Source organism: Camelus dromedarius, chromosome 10, assembly GCF_036321535.1.
Source record: "Camelus dromedarius isolate mCamDro1 chromosome 10, mCamDro1.pat, whole genome shotgun sequence".
In the NCBI taxonomy this organism is placed as follows: Eukaryota; Metazoa; Chordata; class Mammalia; order Artiodactyla; family Camelidae; genus Camelus; species Camelus dromedarius.
The window spans coordinates 38,122,163-38,146,735 of NC_087445.1; the positions used below are offsets into that span (position 1 = coordinate 38,122,163).

The 24,573-nt window shown below is 34.6% G+C and overlaps 1 long non-coding RNA gene across 1 annotated transcript in view; it reads left to right on the plus strand.

The window, feature by feature from the left end:
- The window catches only part of LOC116152651 (uncharacterized), a 57,444-nt gene extending 40,675 nt beyond the window's left edge, over positions 1–16,769 (plus strand). The window contains exon 4 of the long non-coding RNA XR_004136209.2: positions 15,855–16,769. This is a non-coding gene — a long non-coding RNA (uncharacterized LOC116152651). The remainder of the gene's footprint in view (positions 1–15,854) is intronic.
- Positions 16,770–24,573: the final 7,804 nt, after the last annotated feature.

Consider the following 24,573-nt stretch of genomic DNA (forward strand, 5'->3'; position numbering starts at 1 on the left):
CTACTGATGTTAATGCAGTGTTAAAATCTCCAACTATGATTGTATTCCCATCAATATCCCCCTTTATCTCTGTTAGTAATTCTTGTATGTACTTAGGTGCTCCTATATTGGGTGCATACATATTAACGAGTGTAATATCCTCGTCTTGTATCACTCCTTTAATCATTATAAAATGTCCTTCTTTATCTTTCTTTATGGCCTTTGTTTTAAAGTCTATTTTGTCTGAAATCAGTACTGCAACACCTGCTTTTTTTGGCTTTTCCATTTGCATGGAATATCCTTTTCCATCCTTTCACTCTCAATCTATATGTGTCCTTCTCCCTAAAGTGGGTCTCTTGTATGCAGCATATTGAAGGTTCTTGCTTTATTATCCAGTCTGCCACTCTATGTCTTTTGACTGGAGCATTTAGTCCATTAACATTTACAGTAATTAATGATAGATGTGTGTTTATTGCCATTTTGAACTTATCTTTGCAGTTGAATTGGTATATCCTCTTTGTTCCTTTCTTCTTCCTTTTGTGGTTTGGTAATTTTCCTTTGTATTATCATGGATTTTATTTAATTTTTGTGACTCCCTTGTAAGTTTTTGGCTTGTGGTTACCCATTTTTGTAAATCTAGTAGCCCATTACTATAACTGTTTTTATTAAACTGATAATAACATGATCTCAAACCCATCCTACCATTAAAAAAAAATTTTAAAAAGAAAGAAAAAAATATATTCTATATTTCCCTGCCTCCCTCTCCCACTCTCAGTGATTTGTATGTCTTCTTTTATAATTTCGTGTTTACTTTATTTGTAATTCATGAGTTATCACCTTTCCAGTTGTGAGTTTCTCATTTCTTAGCATCCTGCTGCTTTTCTATTTAGAACAGACCTTTCAATATTTCTTTTATCATGGGTTTAGTGTTGCTAAACTCCTGCAGCTTTTTTTCGTCTGTGAAACTCTTTATTTCTCCTTCTATCCTAAAGGATAGCCTTGCTGGATAAAGTATCCTAGGCTGCATCTTTTTTTCATTCAGGGCTTTGAATATATCTTGCCACTCCCTTCTGGCCTGTAGTGTTTGTGTAGAGAAATCAGCTGAGAGCCTTCTAGGGGTTCCCTTGTAACTTACTTTTTGCTTTTCTCTTGCTGCCTTTAGAATCATTTCTTTATCCTTGACTCTGGCCATCTTGATTATGATATGTCTTGGTGTGGGTCTGTTTGGGTTCTTCCTGTTTGGGACCCTCTGAGCTTCCTGTACTTGGATATCTGATTCCTTCTTTAAGTTTGGGAAGTTTTCAATCATGATTTCTTCAAAAACCTTTTCAATCCCCTTTGATCTTTCTTCCCCTCAGTAGGAATATTTTGTAAGCATCTCTTGTATGAATTAGGAATTTACGGAATTGTGTAGAAAGAGTGATATTATTTAATAAATACTGAGTTTCTACTGTATTCCAGACAAAGTGATTTCATTTTTTTTCCCCTAATTCATTCTGGTAGATAAGTGGAAGTTAGGTTGTCAAAGGTGAGACTAAAATAAAAGTAGAGAGAAAGTTAGGAAGGTGTTGCACTAGTTCAGTCAAGAGGTGATAAAGCCTGGAACCAAGGCCGAACGAGAAGGGATGAAAAAGAGGAAACAGATGAGAGAAATGCTAAGGACTAAGTGTTCGTGATCTTAACCCTAATGGTCTTGGGTCAAGGAACAGCTTGCTCCTGACTTTCTCTACTATAGCATTCCACTTAACACATATTGAAAGAATTACCTCTTTCCTTCAATGAAGAAATGCCATCTTGTTGTCTCCAGCTTGTAGTAGGATGCCAGGCACGTAATAGGTACTCAATAAAAATGTTTGCCAAATGAATAGGATATCTTTGGTGGAAGGAAGATCAGAGGAAAGAAAACCAGAGTAGTATGGGGGTAAGAGGCTCTGAGAAGGAGAAGTATCATTGAATGACAAGGATGAGCAGTGAGGTTGGATGGCTCTCCTTGGGCTAGTGTAGACTGAGGTCTCAGGTGGTGGTTAAGGCCTGAGGAGATGAGCAAACTCCCGTTTTTCATAGGGATTGTTTTACTGCCTCTTAAGATAGTTTTCCCCTGGCAGGAAGAAGGAGATAGTAGTTGGTTTCTGGGATGCAGCCTTCTGAATGAAATCCTAAAATCCAAGCTAGCTACAAATCCAGAGCCTTTAAAGTTGGATAGGCTGGAACACATTGGGAGAGCTCTATCCAGGCAAACCAGAACAGGATTGTCTACCTCTCTGGATGGTCACCTCTGTGGTAATACAAAGACAGTTAATGATCTTTCATTCATTTCATCAGCCTGAGCGTTGATTTCCTCATCTCTATAATGTGGTTTTAGTGTTCTGTGGTTCTATTGGTTCAGAACTTGGTAGCTCCATTTTAGTCCTCCAGTTGGTGAACAGAAGGAGGAACTCTGAAACCACAGCTTAGATAAAACCACCTGAGTAGCAGGAAATGACATTTTTTGTTCTTTGAACCTTGATTTCTCACCCACAATAAGAAGAGTGTATATGCACGTATATAGGCTGATGCCTGCCTGTCACCATGGACACACAGACACACACACTGCAGAGTACCACTAGTGGGTCACATTTTAGATGCTCTCCTCTGTTTTCTGTTAGATTTTGTGATGATGAAAAATGTGAGGGTGCATAATTTTAACTTTATGCCCAGGAAGGTAAGAACAGGATTCAAAAGTGCTCTAATACTTATTGTAAGAGGAGTGATTTACCTGTGGAGCCATTGTCATCCTAATCTCTGCTAAGGACTAATGCTGAATCATGTTACTTTGAAGTTAGAAAACATTGCCAGTAGCCTGCTTGGAGATAGAAAATAGTTTCATTCCCAATTGGGGAAATTTAGGAAATTCAGAGAGATTACAAGATTTCCTTAATATGACACATTGAGTAAATGAAGATCTGGGATTAAAAAAACAACCAAGTGTCTGCATTCTTCATGAAGTTGCTTCTAAAAATACAAATAGAGTTCAGACTTCCTTTATGGGTGATGAATGTTACAGTAGAAATAAATATTATAATTTATATACAGTAATAAATAGAATCTATAGCAGTTTGATATTCTAAACCAAACTTTGGATATTGCCATTTATTCATATACTCAATAATTATTAATCTCCTATTATGTATTAGGTACTATACAGTTAAAACAAAAGGAAAAATAAATAATAGCTTGCCTCTCATACAGCTTGTATTCTATTGAAACAGAAAGGAAATCAGAAAGTAAATATACACACATATAAGCGAATGAATTAGATAATATCAAATGATGATAAATGCTGTAAGAAAATAAAACAGGGAAATGTGACAGAGAATGATGATGAACAGGAAACATCTGTCAGAGTCTCAGGAGGTGTTACAGGTTGAGTTGTAGCCTTCCAAAATTTATATAAAATCCTACCTCACATCAAAATGTGACCTTATTTGGAAATACTTTAATTACAGATATAATTAGTTAAAATGACATCTTTAGAGTAATCCCTAATTCAGTATGACAAAAAGGAGAAATCTGGACACAGACACACACACACAAGGAGAACATTACATGAAGATGAAGGCAGAGATTGGTAAAGATGCCTTTACAAGCCAAGGAATGTCAAAGATTGCCAGCAAACCATTGTTACCTAGGGAAGAGGCATAGAACAGATTCTCCATCACAGCTCTCAGAAGGAGCCAGCCTTGTTCACACCTTGGTCTTGGACATCTAGCTTCTAGAACCAGACAATAAATTTCTGTTGTTTAAGCCATCCAGTTTGTGGTAGTTTGTTATGACAACACTTACGGCCTTGTAAGGTGTCAGTAAGAAGGTTGGACATGTATTGTAATTGTAATGGGAAACAAGTAGAAAAAGTTAAAATTATTGAGATGTGATATGATTTGCATTTTGAAAGGATCACTTTAACTGCTTTGTGAAGCCTGGTGGTAGGAGGGTGAGTGCAGAAGCAAGGTGCTTGCTTAGGAGGTGATAGCAGTACCCAAACAAAACATCATGGTGGCTTGGACAAAGGTAGCAGAAAAGAAGGTGGAGCAAAGGGGACAGATTGAGGGTCTATGTTGAAAATGGGGAAGACAGGACTTATACTTCAGTTTATGTGGGAAGAAAGGGAAAATGAGGAATCAAGGTTGATGTATGGGTTTTTTGGCTTGAGCAATTCAGTGTTTTATATTTACTGAGATAGAGAAATCAGAGGAATAACAGATTTGAGTGAAAAACTATGAGTTCTGATTGGGATACATTAAGTTTTAAATATCCTATAAACTTCTAAGTAACGATGTCAAGTCGCAGCTGGCAATGAATCTCAAGCTCAGGAGGGAAGTTAATGCTGGAAATATAAATCTGATGTGTTATTTGAAGCGTATATATGAAATTGAATAGAAGTGCCTTCTGTAAGGTTATACATATAGAAGAGACGTCTTTTTCTGGCAACATGGAAAACTAGAGATTCTGAAATTCATGCCTGCTGCGTGACATCTAAAAATACTCAACAACAATTAAAAAAATCTTTTTGAAATAATCAAATGAGCCCTTAAGAAACTAATGAAAGTTTTCCACAGTTAGGAATAAAGAGGAACAGGAGCACCTGGAGGTAAATGTTGGGGACTGAATATTTTTGTTCTCCCCAAATTTGAATTAAATTGGAAGACTTAGTCCCCAGTATGGCTGTATTTGGAGATGGGGCCTTTAAGGAACTAATTAAGGTAGGTAGTTATAAGGATGGTGTGCTGATCTGATAGAATTACTGCCTTTTTAAGAAGACACTGGAGACCCCCAGCTCTCTCCCCTCCCTCAGCATGAGGACACAGTGAGAAGGTGACTGTCTACAATCCAGGAAGAGGTTCCTCACCAGAAATAAATATGGCAGAGCGTTGGTCTTGGACTTCTAGCCTCCAGAAGCATGAGAAAATAAATCATTGTTTAAGCCACCCAGTCGGTGATATTTAGTTATGGTAGCCTGAGCAGACTGACACAGTAAGTGAACCTTGAATTCTTTGCATATATTGAAGCCACTGGATATGGGTGTCCTAGAGCTTTGGAACACAAGGAATATTGGAGGCAAAGTCTTGGGTCAGTGCAGGACGTAGATTTTCTGGAAACCATCTTATATAAATCCAGAACATAGAAAAGAGCTATGTCCTATGGTGAAGTGTGAGCTAGAAAAGGAAGACTCCCCTCTCAGAAGAAGAGAGCAATATTGGCCATAGTACTGGATGGAGGTTAAAGAAAATAAATGTCTCCTCCCAACAACCTCTTTCATGGATTTGGCTGAATTTGTATCATTTTCATGGTCCTAAGAATTACAGGCTAAGGATTGTATTTTAAAGTAGATACTAGTGTCCTCGGGCACAGAGCGAAACCAACTCAAATTCTTCTTGGAGAACTTTTCCATTTAGGCCTCAAAGAATTCCCACAAAGTTTAAGCAAATTTAAAGCACATGAGAAAACAAGCTACTTGAAACAAGGGTAGCAGAAACAATAAGCAGAACTAGAATTGTAAGATATTCACATTTGGAATTGTTGGATATAGAATATAAAAAAAGTATGTTATTGCTTAACGAAATAAAAGGAGGAAATAAAGTTTGACAAAGAAATGAAATACTACCAAATTGAGCAAGTAGGTTGGAAAAAAGCAAATTGAATTTCCAGGAATAAAGCATATAAGCATTTATTAACAAATATTTAATGTTATGTAACGCATTCTTCTAGTGGTAGGGTTTACTGCAGTGAAAAAAATAAAATAATGACCCACCGTGTAGGTAGGAAAATAAATAAAATTTAAAACATAGTGGAACAGTTAAAGGGCAGATAATTCAAGCTGAAGTAAGATTTAGTAAAATAGAAAATAAATCTAAGGAAGTAACAGAATTCTGCCTAGAAATACAAAGATATGAAAAATGTGACAGATCAAGTGATAGGATAAGTAAGAAGATACAAAAGATAGTGAAGTTACAAAAGGAGATAATAGAATGTGTGAAAACCAATTTTCAAAAGTTAATGGTTGATAATTTGATAAAAGTCATGATTTTTCAGATTTATATTACAGAAGTAAGGTGTTAAATTTAGCCTGAGAGAAAAAACGTTTCATAAACCAAGGAATGACAGTGATACTGACACGTGACCACTGAAAAGTAGGCCACAAAAGTTATGTGGAGTAGTATCTTCAGTGTGTTGAGATAAAATAACCAGAAACCTGGAATATATGTTCAGCAACTATATTTCAAGAATGAAGACTAATTACAGATCTTTCAGTAAAAGAAAAAGGGAGTTTACAAAAAAGAAAGTCCAAAAAAATTTCTAAAAGATGTACTTCAGTAAGAAGGAAAATGATCCTCAAAAATGGGTTGAAATGTAAGACTAAATCGTAAAGATTATGGTAAACAGGAATATATGACCAAAACATTGATTATGTAAAACACTAAAAAGCTTAATGAAGTTAAAATTAAGATAGAGGTAAAATATAGGGCCACAATTATGTAATGAGAAGAAGTAAGGTGACTGCATTTAAAGCACTCCAAAATTTTTATGTTTGTATGTAAGATGGGTAAAAACTAACTTTATATTCTGGTAAGGTAAGTGCCCATTTATAATCTAGTGACTAAGAGAATAGAGGTAAGGTGTATATCTTCCAAACAAATGGAAGGCCAAAAAGGAATGAGAAAAAAATATCTATAGTCAGTTTAAACATAAGAGGGAAATGTGAGGAGAAAGGAGGAAAAAAAAAAAAAAAAGAGAAATAACGGAAACAAGAGGCAGAAAAAATGATAGCTTGAAATAAGATGGAAAAATAAATCCAAATATATCAATAATCACAGTAAATTTAAATGGACTCAATTCGAGAGTTAAAAATCATAGATTGTCAGAATAGCTTTTTAAAAGGACATCTGTGTATTGTTTATAAGATATAAACTTATGACGTAAGGACAAAATAAAGCTAAGATAAAGAGAATAGAAAAGCATATTTCAAGTAAACATACATCAAAAGAAATCTGGTGCATCATCATAATTCCCTAACTAGAGTATTAAGAAAAATGTAATACTAGAGATAAAAGGGATTACTGTGTAATGATACAGTTTTTCAGACGAGTGGCCGTAAATTTGTATGTTTCTAATAACATAACTTCCAAATATAAAAAGTAGATAGATGATAGGTGATAGATAAACTGAACAAACTGAAGGAACAGTAGACAAATATACAATCATAGTGGGAGATTTTAATACCTATATCTCAGTGTTTGGTAAGTCAAGAAGATAGAAATCACTCTAGATTGAGAAAATTTGAAGAACACCATTAACAATCTTGATCTAAAGGACAAATATAGAACTCTGTACTTAATAATTGGAAAATGTATCTCTTACTAAGAACACCTAGATCACTTTAAAAACAAACTACTTCTTAGGCCATAAAATAAATATTGACACATTTCAAAGAATCAGTAACACATAGAACTCATTTTCTTACCAATGCATTTAAAGTGAAAGTCAGAAACAAAAGTTCTAACTTTAAAACATGTATTAAAAAATTTAAAATTAGGCTTCTGAATCTCTCAAGGATCAGGAGGTATGATAATAGAAATTGAACTGGAAGTATATGTATGACTGAGTGAGTATGCTGGACACCAGAAATTGACACAACTTTGTAAGTTGACTACAATTTAAAAAAAACTGAATGGTAATGAAAATGCTACATAACTACAGATATACCTTTGAAACTTTACTTAGGGAAACATATAGCCTTAGTTGTTTATTTTAGAGAAGAAGAAAAACTGGAAATGAGATAAACATTCAATTTAAGAAATGGAGAAGAGAGAAACAATAAATTCCAAGAAAGTAGAAGGAAGAAACTGTAGAGATGAAAGCCAAAAGTAGATAGTGTAGAAGGCAAAGATAGACTGAATGGATGAACAAATGAAACGTTGGTTATTTAAAAGTCCTAGTAAAATTGACAAACCCTTAATAAAAATGTTCAAGAAAAAACAATGCAAAAAAGAGACAATGATTCGATTGACTGGATTTCTTATCAGAAAACCATAAAAGTCCAGAAGATAGTGGAACAATATAATGAAAGTACTAAGAGGAAAAGACTTATCAGTGCTGAATTCTACATCCAGCAAAAGGAAATAAACTTCAGTAATGTAGGCAAATGGAGACTTTCTCAGTAAAGAAGAAGCAAGAGAAGTGTCACCATGATACTTACTCTTAGAAGAAATGCTGAAATTCTAAGTTCTTCATACTGGCAGCAAATGATACCTGGGAGAAACTTGGAACTTCAAGAATAAAGGAAGAACAACAGAAATGACAAATACCTTGGTAAATAGGATAGACTATTTTTCTTAAGTTTTTAAAATACATGTGACAGATAAGGAAAAAGTATAACACTGTCCAGTAGGTTTTCAACATAGTACAAATGGTGACTATAATATAAAGGAGGAAGAGTGAAGGATCCCGTGTGGATGTAAGGCTTTTACATTTTATTTGAGGTGACAAAATATTAGCTCTAAGTAGATTAAGAAAGTATTGTATATTATGAGCACTACAACAACTACTAAAACAATAACACCAAGAGATGTGTCCTCTTGGTAATCAGTAGAACAAATTTAAAATCAGTAAAGATACAGGAGACCTGAAATTCGTTCAAGTGCACATGGAACATTTTTAAAGGTAGATATTATAATTTTCATAAAACAAACCTTAAAATTCTGAAAGGATACAAATCATACAAAGTAGGTTATGTGTTCAGTAGATTTTTGACAAAGGTCAAAAAGTACAGTTTTTTTCCAGAAAATGGTTCTGAAACTATTACATATCCATGCAAAAAATATTCCCCTGAACCCATACTTCACACTTGATACAAAGATTAATTGAAAATGCATCATAGAACTAAATATAAAATACATATACTTTCCAGAAGAAAACATAGGAGAAAATCTTTGTGATTGTGAATTGAAACTTCTTAGACACTAAAAGCATTATCTATTAAGAAAAAAAAAAGCTTGATAAATTGGACTTCAAAACTGAAAACCTTTCTTCTCCAAAAGATAGTTGCAAGAATGAAATGAAAAATTACAGACTAGGGGAAAATATTTGTAATCAGTAATATGGAAAAGGATTTATATTCAGAAAATATATTAAGAAATCTTAAAACTAAATGATAAAAAAAAACAAACCCAAACAGCCCAATTTAAAAAAGTAGGTGGGGGATTTGAACAGACAGTTCACCAAAGAAGATAGACAGATGGCAGATAAGCACATGAAAAGATGCTCATTATTATTAATCATTAAGAAAATGCAAATTGAAATTATTATTAGATACCAGCATACACTATTTGAATGGCTAAACAAAATAAAAAGAAACCTGACAATAACAAGTAATGGCCAGGGTATAGATCACCTGGAATTCTCATTCTTTGCTGGTGGGAATACAAAATGGCAGTGTCTTTGGAAAACAGTTTGGCGGTTTCCTATAATGATAAACATACACTTAACATATGACCTAGCAATCTCACTCTTGTGTATTTACACAAAAAGATGAAATGTATGTTCACACGAAAACCTGTACATGAATGTTTATGACAACTTTATTCATAATTGCCTCACATTGGAAGCAACCCAGATGTCCTTCAGTTGGTGAATGTATAAACAGACTGCAGTACATTCATACAATGGAATACTACTCAACAATAAAAAGTAATATAACACAAACATAAATGGATCTCAGTTGCATTATTCTGAATGCTAGAAGTGATATCCATAAGGCTATATATTCCTTGGTACTATTTAAATGGCATTCTGGACAAGGCAAAGTGATAGTGGTTGCCAGGGGTTGAGGTGAAGGGGAGGGACAATACAAAAAGATAGCCTGAAGAAATTTTGGGGGGTGATCAAATTGTTCTGTGTTTGTTTGTGATAATAGTTACAAGACTAAGCATTTTTGAATTTTAGTGAATACAAATTTTAAAAATAGGAAAAAAAATTCATGAGTGTTGGCAGGAAAAGATACTGGGAATTACAAGAAACAATAAAGAGGGGGATTCTAATTTATTATTTATACTGGGGGATTGATTAGGGAAGCTCTGAAGAAGTGACTTTAAACTGAGCTGTGAAGAAGGAGGAGTTGGCTAGGAGAGTGGTGAGGAAAAGAAGGTTTCAGGCAGAAGGAAATAGCTTCTGGAAGTACTTGACAGGGCGAGTGAGTACTTTGGCTTTTAAGAGCTTAGAGAAAGCCACTGTGGTTGTGGCCCCAGAGCACTAGCACAAGAGTAATGAAAGGTGGATTTAAGAGAGAAGGCATTATGGGCCATTTAAAGATTTTGGCTTCAATCTGAAAACAATGGGGTTTTACTAGCAATTAGGAAAATCTTGTTCAGAGTAAGAATTATGCTTTAAGAATAGGTCTGCCTGCTAGAGAACAAATTGGAGATGAGAGAAAGTAGAAATTGGAAGATCTGTTTGGTAAAGTGATAACCCTAGCATAAAAGAAAAAATGCTCTGGGACACAGTCCCTTCAAGACTAATTCACACCCTCCTTCTGGGAAAATTAGCAGTTCAAATAAATGCTTATGCCAGTTTCTAAAGAATTTTGATGGATTGAAGATTTGTTCTGGGTAACTGGTGACTCATACAATTGACTGTCAGGAATCATTTAGTCAGACTGTTCTTTCTATATCTAATCCATTCTCTGGTAGATATTTTCCTTACCAGAAATAAATATTTTAATTGACCTAAAAAGAGCATTTTTTTTTGCATGCATGTAAGATTGTAATAAAATGTTGACATATGTTTATTAAAAGTAAAGACATTAGCGAAGTTTCTGGGTACAAGATCAATGCCCCAATATTAATTGCCTTCCTGAATACCATCAATAAACTACTAACAAACATAAATTCTAAAAGATGCCATTTACAGTAGCAATTTGGAAATAAATACAACAAAAGATATTATGAAGAAATTATAAAACTTTATTGAAAATGCATTAGTTTCCTAGAACTGCCGTAACAAATTACTTCAAATTGGTAGATTAAAACAACAGAAATTTATTCTCTCATTGTTCTTTATAGCAGAAATCCAAAATCAGGATATTGGCAGGGCTGCACCCTCTCTGAAAGCTTTGAAGGGGTATCCTTCCTTGCCTTTCCCAGCTTCTGGTGGTTCTAGGTGTTCCTTGGCTTGTGGCTGCATAAATCCTATTTCTGCCTCTACCTTCAAATGGCCTTGTCCTCTCTGTCTTATTCCTTCTGTTTCTTATCACACTTGCCATTATATTTAAGGACCACCTGGATAATCCTGGGTGATAGCATCTTGAGATCTTTAATTACATCTGCAGAGACCCTTTTTCTAAATAAGGTCACATTCACAGGTTCCAGGGGTTAAAACATGGACATATATTTTGGGGGCCACCATTCAAAAATAAAGAACCAAATAAATGGAGGGATGTACCATGTTCAAACTAATGAGGACAACTATTATTATGATGTTAAATTTTGCCAGATTCATCTTGCTAAATTATTTCACTGTATACCAATTATATCCCCAAAGGATTTTTCAGTGGAACTTAACTAATTGATTCTAAAAAGGGCAAATAGCTAGGATACTCTTTAAAAAGAACTGGATGAGGAGATGTGACCAACTAGATATAAAGATTTATTTGAAAACTACACTAAAAAAGACCATATGGTATTGGCACCAAGACAAACTGACCAATGAAACAAATTAACCTACACATATATCGAAACCTGTTATATGGCAGATGTGGCATTGCAGATCCGTGGGGAAAGAATGACTTTTTAGGAGCTGTTCCTGGAGCAATACGTTATCCATGCTGAAAAAACTAAAATCAAATCTTTAGCTCATACGATGTCCAAACATCAATTCCAAATGTACAAAGCTCTACATGTAAAAGCCAAAACTTTAACACTGTTTGAAGAAAATATAGAAAATTATGACAACAGAACAGTAAATGATTTATGAAGCAAAAGACAAATACTAAGAATAAAAGATAAAAATGATAAATTTTAGTATGTTCAAATTAAGACTTTTTTGTAAATGAAAAGATACAGAGTAAAAAGATGTGCTGAAAATTTAGGGAAGACACTGGAATACATACAAAAGATCGATATCCAGAATATGTAAAGAATTTCTGAAAAAACTAAGAAAAGAACCAACAAAATATACATATATATTCTTTTATCTGTATATTACTGTATCTATGTTATATCTGTTAGATTATATTCTAATAAAAAATTAAGCAAAATACATGAGCAGGGATCCTAAAGAAGAAATATACTCAATAAGCATATAAAAACATGTTCAATCTCAGTATTAATTGTGGACATGAAAATGAAAACATCAATAAAGTATCACTTTACATTCACAAAATTAGCAAAAATTTGTAAGTTGTGTAAAGTGGTGTTCTGCTGGGCCTGAGAAGCAACAGAAACTATTATTAAACACACACATACATAAATACATACATACACACACATATCTATTTTGGGTGCCCAAAACTGAGTAATCAAGATAAATCATGTGTGTGTGTGTGTGTGTGTGTGTGTGTGTGTGTGTGTGTGTGTGTGTGTGTGTGTGTATAACTGAATTACCATGCTGTACACCAGAGACTAACACAGTATTGTAAATCAACCGTGCTTCAATTAAAAAAATAAGATGTAGTCATAGGACGGAACGCTGGAGAACTATGAAGAAGAGTGAACTACAGCTGCTCACGTAAGCATGAAGGACTGTTTGAGAATTAATATTAAGTGAAGAAAAAAGAATGGCTTAGGTGAATACATTAATGTTTTATAAAGTTGACAAAACCAAAAGACATTTTCCATTTCGTAAATCAGGCAGTGGACAGGGCTGTGATTAAGTAGAGATTAAGTGAAGCCCTCACCTCAGGTGCAAATTTAAAGGGTGCCAAAAACTCAGTAAACAAGATAAATCATATCTTAATGCTATATTAAAAAAAATCAAATCGGCAAACTACAGCCCTCAGGACGGCCATCTGTTTTTTTAAATAAAATTATATTGGGATCAGGGCTGAGATTAGGGTGAGACAAGTGAGGCAGTGTTGTAAAAGTATAGGGTCAGTCTGTCTTTACCTAAAATTATATTTTGCTCATCGTGGGCTATTTTCACATTAATTTTGATTTTTAAAATATTGCATTAAAATATCGTTTATCCTGATCATGAATTTTTGTTGCTCCCTTAGATTTTTGCACCCAAAACAAATACCTCACTTGCCCCACTCTAGTCCTAGTCCTGGTTGTTTTTTTTTATTAAGCTTCGTGTAACTTGCAAAATGTCATTTTATTCTTTTGAATTTACATAGTATTTCAGTATTTTAAAATGAAATAAAAAATAAGATGTAAGCAAAGAGGGCTAGGGAAAGAATTCTGGGGTTTCTCCAAATTTCAGTAATCTGGAATAGATGTTGCAAATTAAAGGGATCAAGAAGGAAAAGCCAGCCAGGTAGGAGGAAAAACAGAAATGTGGCATTTTCCAGGAGTGGGAATATTTGCAAGTCTGTTGGGTCAAGGCAGCTGCTGCTATAAGTAATTAGACAATCACCTGTTAAATATGCACTTTTTCAGTCACCTAGACCTTGCTTTCAGAAATCTTGCCTAATGGTAGTCCAGCTGTGGGAAGAAATCACATTGTGCATTCATGCACATGAAACAAATTATAATGTAAAATTATGAAAAGTTATATATTTTTGAACAATCAAAGGTTTAGATACTGTCTTCAGCATTTTGAATTGTTGACATAGCATGCTGAATTCATTTGAGAGACTCCTATGCTTCTGTCTTAACTTTGCTCACTGGTATATTCCTCTTAAACTTCAAGCCTCAGCTCAAGTGCAGTCTACTCTTAGATGTCTTCCTTGAGGTTAGTTTTTTCTTTTGTTTTTCAGCTGTCATAATTGGCCCCAGAACAGTGTGAGCAAAAAAGTTTTTGAGGCATGGTTTGGACAATAGAAAGGGCCAAACTGAAAGTAAGGAAAATAGACGTTGGATCTCAGATGATTTAAGACAGTGCGGCAAGCTGAAGTCCCCTGGAGAAAGAACTTGTGATTATGTTTGAGCTGGTTAGAGCAGAAAAGCTCAAGAGTATGAATCAAATTTGGCACTTAAAAGAATAAAAGGGAAGAAGGTTATGTATAGGTCAAAGGACTGCATTCAGATGCTGGGCAAGTCAAGGCTCCCTCCCTCCCTCCCTCCATTCCTTTCTTCCCTCCTCCCTCCTTCTCTCCCTCTCTTTCCCTTCAGCATTTATTAAACACCTACTATATGCCAAGGCGGATATAGGGACAGAGACTGCTGAGATTAGTAAGACGATCTGACATGACGACTTAGGAGTGCTGTCATATTTTTTGTTGATTTTAACTTGCGCATTTATTTTCACATTATACCATCTCTGAAATTGGACTGCATCTTACAAGCATATCATAATTTGATAGGGTCTTTATTGTGTCTTTTAACTGAAAGTGACTTAGATACAGTATTTGATAAAATATGGTGGAAGCTTTGTCTGTCTATGTCATAGGAATTAATTGTTGAATGTTAAATGGGAACCACAAGAATTGGCAAACCTTATTTAACAACTGTTTTCTGCCCTGAATGTGTAAGTCTCACAAGGGTGAAAGGCTATTAAGAAAGATGATTAGGTGGTGATGCGGGTGGAGAGGATTAAAATGTGCCAGTTTAATAGTTGTAAAAATACGATCCCAACTTACTTTCTTTCTTTCTCTTCCTCTCTTCCTCTCTCTCTTTCTCTCTTTCTTTCTTTCTTCCTCTCTTCCTCTCTCTCTCTCTCTTTCTCTCTCTCTTTCTTTCTTTCTTTCTTTCTCTCTCTCTCTCTCTTTCTTTCTTTCTTTCTTTCTTTCTTTCTTTCTTTCTTTCTTTCTTTCTTTCTTTCTTTCTTTCTTTCTTTCTCTCTTTCTTTCTTTCTCTCTTTCTCTCTTTCTCTCTTTCTCTCTCTCTTTCTCCCCTTCCTTCCTTCCTTCCTTCCTTCCTTCCTTCCTTCCTTCCTTCCTTCCTTCCTTCCTTCCTTCCTCTCTTTCTCTCTTTTTTCTTTCTCTTATTGCTTTGGTAAGAACATTAAGGACTATAGCAAATACTCCAAATTTGAATGGAAATACGTTTAGGTTTTGCTTAACTATGGTCCTGATTGCCTTTATAAGGAAAAAAAAAGTCTTAATCGTATTAAGAAAAATATGTGTCTTAGAGTTTTCATCAGAAAGTGATAATTTATATCAAATGCTTTTGTTAGATATTTCAAATCAATCAAAAGTATCACGGGTTTTTTTTCCTTTGATATAATAATATAATACATTTTCTGAGAGTGAATAATCTTGCATTACTGAAGTAAACATTGTTATAGTGTATTATAATTTTAGTATGCATTCAATTTTCTGGTGTTTTATTTCTGCTTTTTCCATCTATATAAAGTGAAATTAATCTATGTAGAGAGAGAGTGTGTGTGTGTGTATTTCCTATTCTGGTCAGGTTTGCTATCAACATTATGGAAGTTCTTAAAATAAATTGAGAAGCTTTCTATATTTTTTTAGATGCTGTGAAGTTTCACAGTTATGCCCTGCTTTTTATAAAATGTGTAACTTTAGGCAAGCTGCTTTACTTGTTTTTAAAGTTCTTTTGTAAAAATGAAGTACTTAAGCTTTTCTCTCTTTTGAAATAAATTTTTATAATTTATATTTATTTTATATATATACTTATAATTTATATTTTCTTTTATAAATTTCAAATATATTATCAGATATTTACTGAGAATTTTAAATTAATTAAGTGACTAGTAAGGCGTTAACATCCAAAATATATAAACAGCTCATACAACTCAACATCAAGAAGAAAACCTGATTGAAAATTGGGCAGACTTGAATAGACATTTTTCCAAAGAAGACATACAGATGGCCAACAGGCATGGAGAAAGATGCTTAACGTCATTAATCATCAGAGAAATGCAAATTAAAACAACAATATGATATCACTTCACAACTGTGAGAATGGCCATCATCAAAAAGAACACAAATAACAAATATTGGTGAGGATGTGGAGAAAAGGGAACCCTCATATACTGTTGGTGGGAATGTAAATTGGTATAGCCACTGTAGAAAACGGTATGGAGGTTTCTCAAAAACTAAAGATAGAACTACCATTTGACCCAGCAATTTTACTCCTGGGTATATATCCAAAGAAAACGAAAACAGTAATTCAAAAAGATACATGGACCTCAATGTTCATAGCAGCATTATTTACAATAGCTAATATATGGAAGCACCCTGTCCATCAACAGATAAATGGATATCTGTGTGTGTGTGTGTGTATACATATACATACACAGTGGAATACTACTCAACCATAAAAAGAATGAAATTTTGCCATTTACAACAACATGGATGGACTTAGAGGGTATTATGCTTACTGAAATAAGTCAGATAAAGACAAATATTGGATGACATCACTTATATGTGGAATTTAAAAAGTAAAACAATCTAGTGAATATAACAAAAAGGAAACAGATTCACAGATATAGAGAACAAACTAGTGGTTATCAGTGGGGAGGGAGAAGGGAGAGGGACAAGATGGAGGTAGGGAATTAAGAGATATAAACTGCTATGTACATAACAAACAAGCTACAAGGATGTATTGTATAGCACAGGGAATATAGCCAATATCTTATAATGACTATAAATGGAGTGTAACCTTTAAAATTGTGAACCACTGTATTGTACATCTGAAACATTATATATTAACTATATGTCAATAAAATATTTTTTAATATTTAAAATAAAAACAAAATTTGTGGTAAATTTTGTGTATAAATTTTGCAAGTCTGATTGGTAATTTTGTATATTTTGCTTTTAAAAAATATTTTTGTGTTTAGTCATTCTAGTAGTCTGTATGATTGGTCTTTTTATAATCTAGCCCCTTAGTTAATTTATCAAATATTTTCAAGTTTTTCGATATATGAATGTTTCATATTTATCTCTTTTAAACTCACTCTGTTGGTCTGCTTGATTTATACTCCACAGCTCTTATCTTTTTTTTTTTTTAATCTTTCTTATTGCTTTTTTATTTTTTCCCAAGTTCTGTGAGGATTGCTTAGGGCTTAGATTCTGATTCACTGATTTGTTTGAAACTTGACAACCATGTTTTCTATTTTCTCAGTCTTTTCTGATTTCAGATTTTCTTCTTTTTAATTACTGCTTTGTTCTAGTGTTCAATATGCAAAATCCTCTTCAACTAATATGGGACTATTTAATCTCATTACTCAGATCATCACTCAGATTAATACCTTTTTTGATTTGTGCTGTCTTTTCCTATTTTCAGTTATTTACTGAATTAAAGAGGGAGCTCAGAGTCTGTCCAATATTGGTGGTTGAAGTTCTTTTAGAGCTTATGTGGTTTGAAGTTCCAGACCAACCATGCCTAAGGTTAGCTGGGGCTGCAGCCCCACTCTTTTTCTGGCAGAGTTGCCTTTATTTAGAACTGTGGCAGCCTCTGTTTTTTCCCAGCATGACCGTCCATGTTCAGTTAAGATGTTTGGAAGGACCCAAGCTCTCTGCTCCTTGTGGCTCTGGCTTGCAGTGCACTCCCCAGAGGTAGAGGCTGATTCATGTGTGCCCCTTACAAGGCCTGTTGTGACCTCCAGCCGTTGTTACTACAGTGAAGATTTATTCAGATTTTACTGAAATCTCTTTTTATTTAATTCCCAGACTTCAAAGAAATCTGGGATGATAGTCTTTTCTTTATGATCTTATCTTTATGATATTTATCAAAGAATCCTTCATTTCTTAATTACCAGAATTGCTTTGTTTCCTGTGTATCATATCTACAGGCTTATTTCAATAGGAAACTTGGATGGAATATAGGGTAGTTAAATGTATCCTCAAGTTACCGTTTTTAGCTGAAAGCCATCTCTGCTCTTCTGAAATCTGGGACAGCTACCAAATCAACACCCACATGTACTAGTAATGGCTGGCAGAGTAGGGAACTGGGGGCAGAAGATTTATGCCCTATATTTATTCCATTTCTCAGTCATCACCTACAAGCAGATGTCTTCTACAAGAACATCGGTTTAGTGGCCAAGAGTATCTTGGAAAGAGGAAGCCAAGATATTTTCCATAATGCTTGGTCTTCCAAATGTCTTTGATACCTCAAAGTCACCAGATCAATTAAATGTTCAGTAATGGCCTGCTGTTTTCTGCATTCTGCATTCCCATCTGTTGCTGCTGTTAGGGTCCTTCAAGAACACAGATAGATACCTTTATAACATCTCCATTTTACCCCTTGCAAACCATTTCTTGTTAATAAGATTTACCTTCAGGTGGATGGAAATTCAAATAATTTCTCCCACATGTAAATTTTCTTTTAGATTTAGATTGTCAGCGTTCCATTGCACATGCCCATCAACGAGACTAAGGAATTTTGACAAGCGGTCAAGTTTTAATAGTGACATATAAGTTTCCTGTTAAAATTCTAGAAACACGTACCTAGCTTATCAGTTTATATTTAGGTTTTATTTCCCATATAATTTTTTTCCTCAGGTATTAACTAGATTTCCTCTTATTTTCCACGAACCACTGTGTACTAGGCAGTGCTCAAATTTAGTGGGTAAGAAGCAAAACTTTTGGAAGTTTAGCATTTGGCCAAAGCCTTGAAACTACAGCAAAAAGCTGAATGCCAAGACTTGAGTTATTTGTTGGAGGTACATGTGAGATAGGACACTTGAACAGAACCTGTTAAGGGCCATGATTTAATACAAGTGCTACTCTGGGGACTTAGTGCAGGAATTCCTAGATGAGGTGACATTTAATGTGAGCAGACCCAGTCTTACTCACAGGAAGATTGCTACAGGCTATTTTATTGCTAATACTTATATACAAAATCAGAAGCCTTCTAAATCTGTAGGTGACTAAACAAATTTAACCAGAGTAATAGAGTGCTACTGATGCTACAAGTGGTTATTACCATTCAGTAAACATTTATTGAGTAACTACCATATTCCAGTCACTGTGCCAAATGTGAAATATACCAAGATGCATAAGACCTGCCCATGTAAAAGCTGATCATGTAGGGAAAAGATTATATTAAAAAGAGAAGCTTACAGAATTCTGTGATCCTACCAACTGAGTTTCTTTCATCTAACCCCTTATTGATGTTTTCAAACGTTTTGTTTTAGAAAATTTAAAGCATGTATAAAAATAGAGAAAATGTTGTAATGAACCTGATGTATTCATCACTCAGCTTCAAAAATTATTAATACATGGTCAAGTTCTTTTTATCTATATTCCCTCAACTCTTCCCTAATTGAGATTATTTTGAGGTAAATCCCGAAAGAACATTGTATAATTTCCTCTGTATATATTTCAATATGTATCTAGAAAATAAAGATCTCTTTCTTTGCGTACTCACAATACTAATATCATCACATATAAAGAAATTTGTAATTCATCAATGTCATCACATAGAAGTTCACATTGAACTGATTGCTTGCTCTATTTTTAAAAAGCTTTACTTTTTTTTTGAATCACAGTCCATATAAGGCCCATAATCTGCCAGTAACTGATTGCCTTGAATTCTCTTTTAATCTATGGTGTTTTCTTACTCCCTTTTTTTCTTGAATATTTTTGTTGTTGTTTATCTTATTTTTTACCCACAGCCTGGATTTTGTGGATTGCATCCTCATGGTATGTTTAAAATATATCTTTACTTGCTATATTTCATATAAATTGGCAGTTAGATTAAGAGGCTCGATATGTTTCAGGTTGGAGTTTTTTTTTTTTTTTAAATACTAATTTATAGGTGATGTGTTTTTCCACCACAAGGAAAATAATGTCTTAGTGTCTCTCTTTTTGTGACATTCATCAGCAGTTACAGAATGATGATACTCTAATTCTATCATTTCCTTTTCATTTACTTTTTGGAACATTTCTATAAAGTGAAATTTCCCCTCATCAACTACAAAGAACAAAGACAACCTCAGGATTATGAACCTGACATCATCTCCTTCAAAATATATACCAAAGAGGCAGTGATTACCTAGAATAACTTACAACATCATCTTTGATCAAAACTCTTGCTTGGCCAGAGGTTGATCAAAAGGGGAAGTTGTCAAATTGATCTCATGTTAGCCTTCCTTCATAAGTCGGGTGCCATGGATCCTGGGAAACCACATCAGCAAAATAAAACTTAACTTTTAGTTTTCATATTCTTGTAAACGTTCCATCAGCCCAGAAATCAGACCCCCTGGGTAACCAATTCATGATCACCAAGTAACACAGGTGATAACCTATGCTCCTTTGTACCCCAACCAGTCATATGTTTTTATTCCTTATTTCCCTTTTTCCCTGTTTTTCATCCTATAAAAGCTTCCTTCCTTCTGCCCCACCTAGCAGTTCTCCAAACTATTGAGAGTGGAGACTGCCCACTTCATTAACTTAAAATTTGTATTGCCTAAATTGTCTTTTTTAATCATCTTAACAGCACATATTGGGCATTGAAAAATATTGAATTAATCTATACTGGGTCTTCCTAAATGTGGAACAAGATTCAGCTCTCATAGTCAAGAGCAGTTTTTAAAAAATACAGAGTTTTTGGCTTAAACAGATCTGAATCAGAATTGTTGGGATGTGAAGTCTTAAGAATTTTGTATTAAATCAAAGTCTAAGGATGATTCTAATGCTCAGCTAGGGTTGGGGACCAGTAGTACATAATGAGAAATAGGAAGAGTTCATTTTAACCCACAGGGAAGTAGAAGGCATCCTGTTCCCCAGCATTTGCTTCCTTTCTTTTGACTCTTCTAGAACCATATCCATAAATAAATATTGAAGGCAAAGAGATCATTGACATTGTTGCTATGTATCAGGCCTTCCATTTGAGAATGTTTCTGAGTTCTCGATGTTTGGCAGTCTTGCCAGCACATCCTAACTTAAATAAAATAGCTGCTTCTCCTAGCAGGGCATTGGAATGACTCCAGCTAAGAACTGATCCAGTAACAAACAACTTAATTTATGATGGTATAAAAAGTCTCAGCCTCAGAATATCTATAATTAGGAAGAATCCACTTGAGATTGAGGTGTGCTGGAGAGAATATTCTTCTCTCCTTCCTTTGCACACTGCACACACACCCCCACTTCTTATTTTCATAGATTCTCACAGCCAGAGTAGTCAGTGAGAAATCATTTGGTCTGTCATGTGGGCTTTTAGGCTTTTTGAATGAGTAAAATAGCCTGAAACTCTGATAAACTTATGGAATGAAGATTCCCCAACAGCTCTTAAAAGGTTAGAGGAGCTCAAGGAAAAGAAAATAGAGTCCTTTGTGTAGATGTTCATGGTAATATCCATACTGTGGCATGTTCTTAAACTAAATGGATTCATTAATAGGGGTCTACCTCCATCCCTGCTCCCTGAGTCATCTAGCCTCCCCCTCCTGAATTAGTTCGGGTTGACTTCAGCTATGAGTAACACAAACCCCCACATACTAATTATTTAATTAAGATAGAAATCTATTTCTCTCCCATGCAAAGTTCTGAGGCAGGCAGTCCAAGGCTGGTGTTATGAGGCCACCATTAACAGGAACTCTGACTCTTTTCTGTTGCTTTATTGTCAAAATGGAGCTTTTCTCTCATACGCCAAGTAGGGAGGCCTGAGTTCCAGGAAGCAAGTCCACAATCTGGCCGCAGGAAGAACTAGGGGAGGAGAAGAAAGCACAACTCCTTTTTAAAGAATACAGTGTTGGCCAGCCTGAGCCATGCCTTTTGCAAAGAAAGCTGGGAAACGTCTTCTTTAGCCATGAAATTAGCTAAAATCTGGGGTTCTGTTAATAAGGGATGACTGGAGAAAGGGTAATGGAAGAAAAATCAGTAATCTGAACCCACTTCTTTATAGACAGACTTTGTAACCAGTTTCTTGTGTAGTCTTCAAGAGATTTTCTGTATAAATACTCAAGCATGTGTGTGAGCATATCCTCTCCCTACTTCTTTTTTTTTTAACAACTAGAAACTGACAAGTTACACTTCACTATTTGTTTGTTTTCTGTGTAAAATATGTTCAGGAGATCAATCCATATCTGTCTGTATAGCTTTATCTTATCCCTTTTTAATGGCTACAGAGTTTCCCATTAAGGTGATATACCATAACTGAAATCCCACTAATGTCATTTAATTATGTTTTGGTCTTTTTCTATAATAAATACACTATAATGGCTATCATTCTAAGTTTGCTCACATGTGTAAACAAATCTACATGATATAGTCCTAGGAAAGGTAATACTGGGTCTAAATTTTGATAGCTGTTATCAAATTGCCTCCAAAGAGTTTGTCCCTTATTATACATTCTTGCCTATACAGTGTGCTACAAACCTTCCTCCTCCTTACCCATAAGTGAAACATATTTCTGTGCTATTTTATGTGAAATTATCATTTTTCCTCATTTTAAAAGCCATTTGTATTTTTTTTTCTGTAAACTCTCTTCATGTTATTTGATCATTTTCCATTGCAGTGTAGATTTTTCTTATTGATTTGATATCTTTATGTCTTAAAGAAATTAACTTCTTTCTGTCTAATGTGCTGCAAAGTATCTTCCTTTTACTCTGACTTTTAACTCACTTTATGATATTTTTTTCATGTGGAAATCTTTAATTTGTATGTTTCAAATGTATCAGTAAGCACTTAAATATCCTCTGTTTTTGTTTCTTGCTTAGAAAGGTCTTGGTTTCTCTACTTTTATAAACAAAAATTCTCCCAAATTTTCTTCTAGTACATTTGTAATTTTTTTTTTTTTAGTTTTAATTCTTTTCTGTCTGGAATTTATTTTGTTATAAAAATAAGGAAGGAATCCAGTTTACTTTTTGCCAGATGGTTAACCGTTGTACTGTACTATCAAATGACACCTGTATCATATTTTAAATTCCCATATGTATCTCAGTCTGTTTCTGAGCTCTTTATTCTGCTCCATTGATCTGTCTATTCAGGCACCACTACCAAAATGTTGTAATTGCTTGTTGCTTTGTACTGTCTTTTCATATACAAGGGAATTGTGTTAATTTGCCTTTATTGTTTGTCTTTTTCAGAATTTTTCTAGCTATTTTTAAGCTATTTTTGCATTTTTTCCCAATAAAATTTAGAATTTGCTTGATTAGTGCAAAAAAAGAGTCCTATTGACATGTATGGATAATTTAATAGAAGGCAGTATCTTTATGACATAGTCATTTTCCTGCCAAATAATGTAGCAGTTCAATGATTGTATAACTTTTTTTTGCTGAAGGTAATCATTGACTCTTTTCTCTCCAGGTATATTTTATTAATTATTCCCAAATGCTTTAAGAGCTCTATAAAAATACATCTCAACACTGTTTTCCCTGGAGGCAGTGCTTCATATTACCTGTGAATTGTACTTTTTCTCTGCTTGGGCCCTTGCTCCCATTGGCTCTTGCTGCTTTCCAGGCCTAAAGCACAGCTGTATTTCTGGAACTTTACTTTGCTGCCCTCTGAGGACTTTCCTCTGCTGAGTACCTGTGACATCCCATGTCCCCATATCCTGTGCCTTCCTCTCTCTTGCTTTTGTACCTTGATTTGAAGATGCACGTGCTCCAGTAGCTTCTTGGGAAAGTGCTCCTAAGAGAGGAAGTATTTTGAGATCTCACAGATCTGAAACTTTCAGTATTCTACCCTTAAACATTTGATGTGCATTTATAGTTTGCCTGGGCATGGAATTCTAGGTGGAAGATAATTTTCTTTCAGAATTTTGAAGGCTTTGTTCCATTGCCTATTCAGTGCCATTTTGATTTCTGGACTGTTTTATGCTACACATTTTTTGTTTCTTTATGAAAGTGTCAAAGACTTTTTATTTATTCCTGGTATTTGAAAGTTTCACAGTGATGTGCTGTAGTTCTCATTTTCACTTACCATATCACCCACTTGTTAGGTCTTCCAACCTGGATTCATAAGACCTTCAGTTACAGGAAGTGTTCTAGTACTCTTTCTTTGAAACTTGCTCTATTTTCTCTGTTGTCTCTTTATGGAAGACCTATTAATCAGATGTTGAAGCTCCTGAAATAATCGTCTAATTTTCATGTAATTTATATCCTATTGTTATCTCTCCAACTTTTTAAGTTCTACTTTTTGGTGTGACTCATTTACTCTGTCTCTAAAGGGAGACTTATTAAAATCTGGAAGTCTTGAGTATATGCAGGAAATAAGCCAACAAAAGAGAAGAAACTGAAGATCAGGAAGGAGAAAAGGGAATTTATAGAACACTTTTGTGGCTACAGCTGCTCCAAGTGTTTGCTCAAAACCCTCCAACTCCCACATTTAGCAGTAGTGTCCTTGCTCAAAACCTGCCAACCCCACTCCCCAACTTTTAGCAGGAGTTAACATAAATCTTAAAGTATCCAGAGATAAGAAAGGAAGCTACAGACAAATAAAAAAAACCCAGATGAAACCACCTGGGACCAAGATCGTAGTGAATAGACCTCCAGTAGACCCTGAGTCTTATTATAGGCTGATTTTACTGCATTAGCATGTTAAATAACACACCTCCT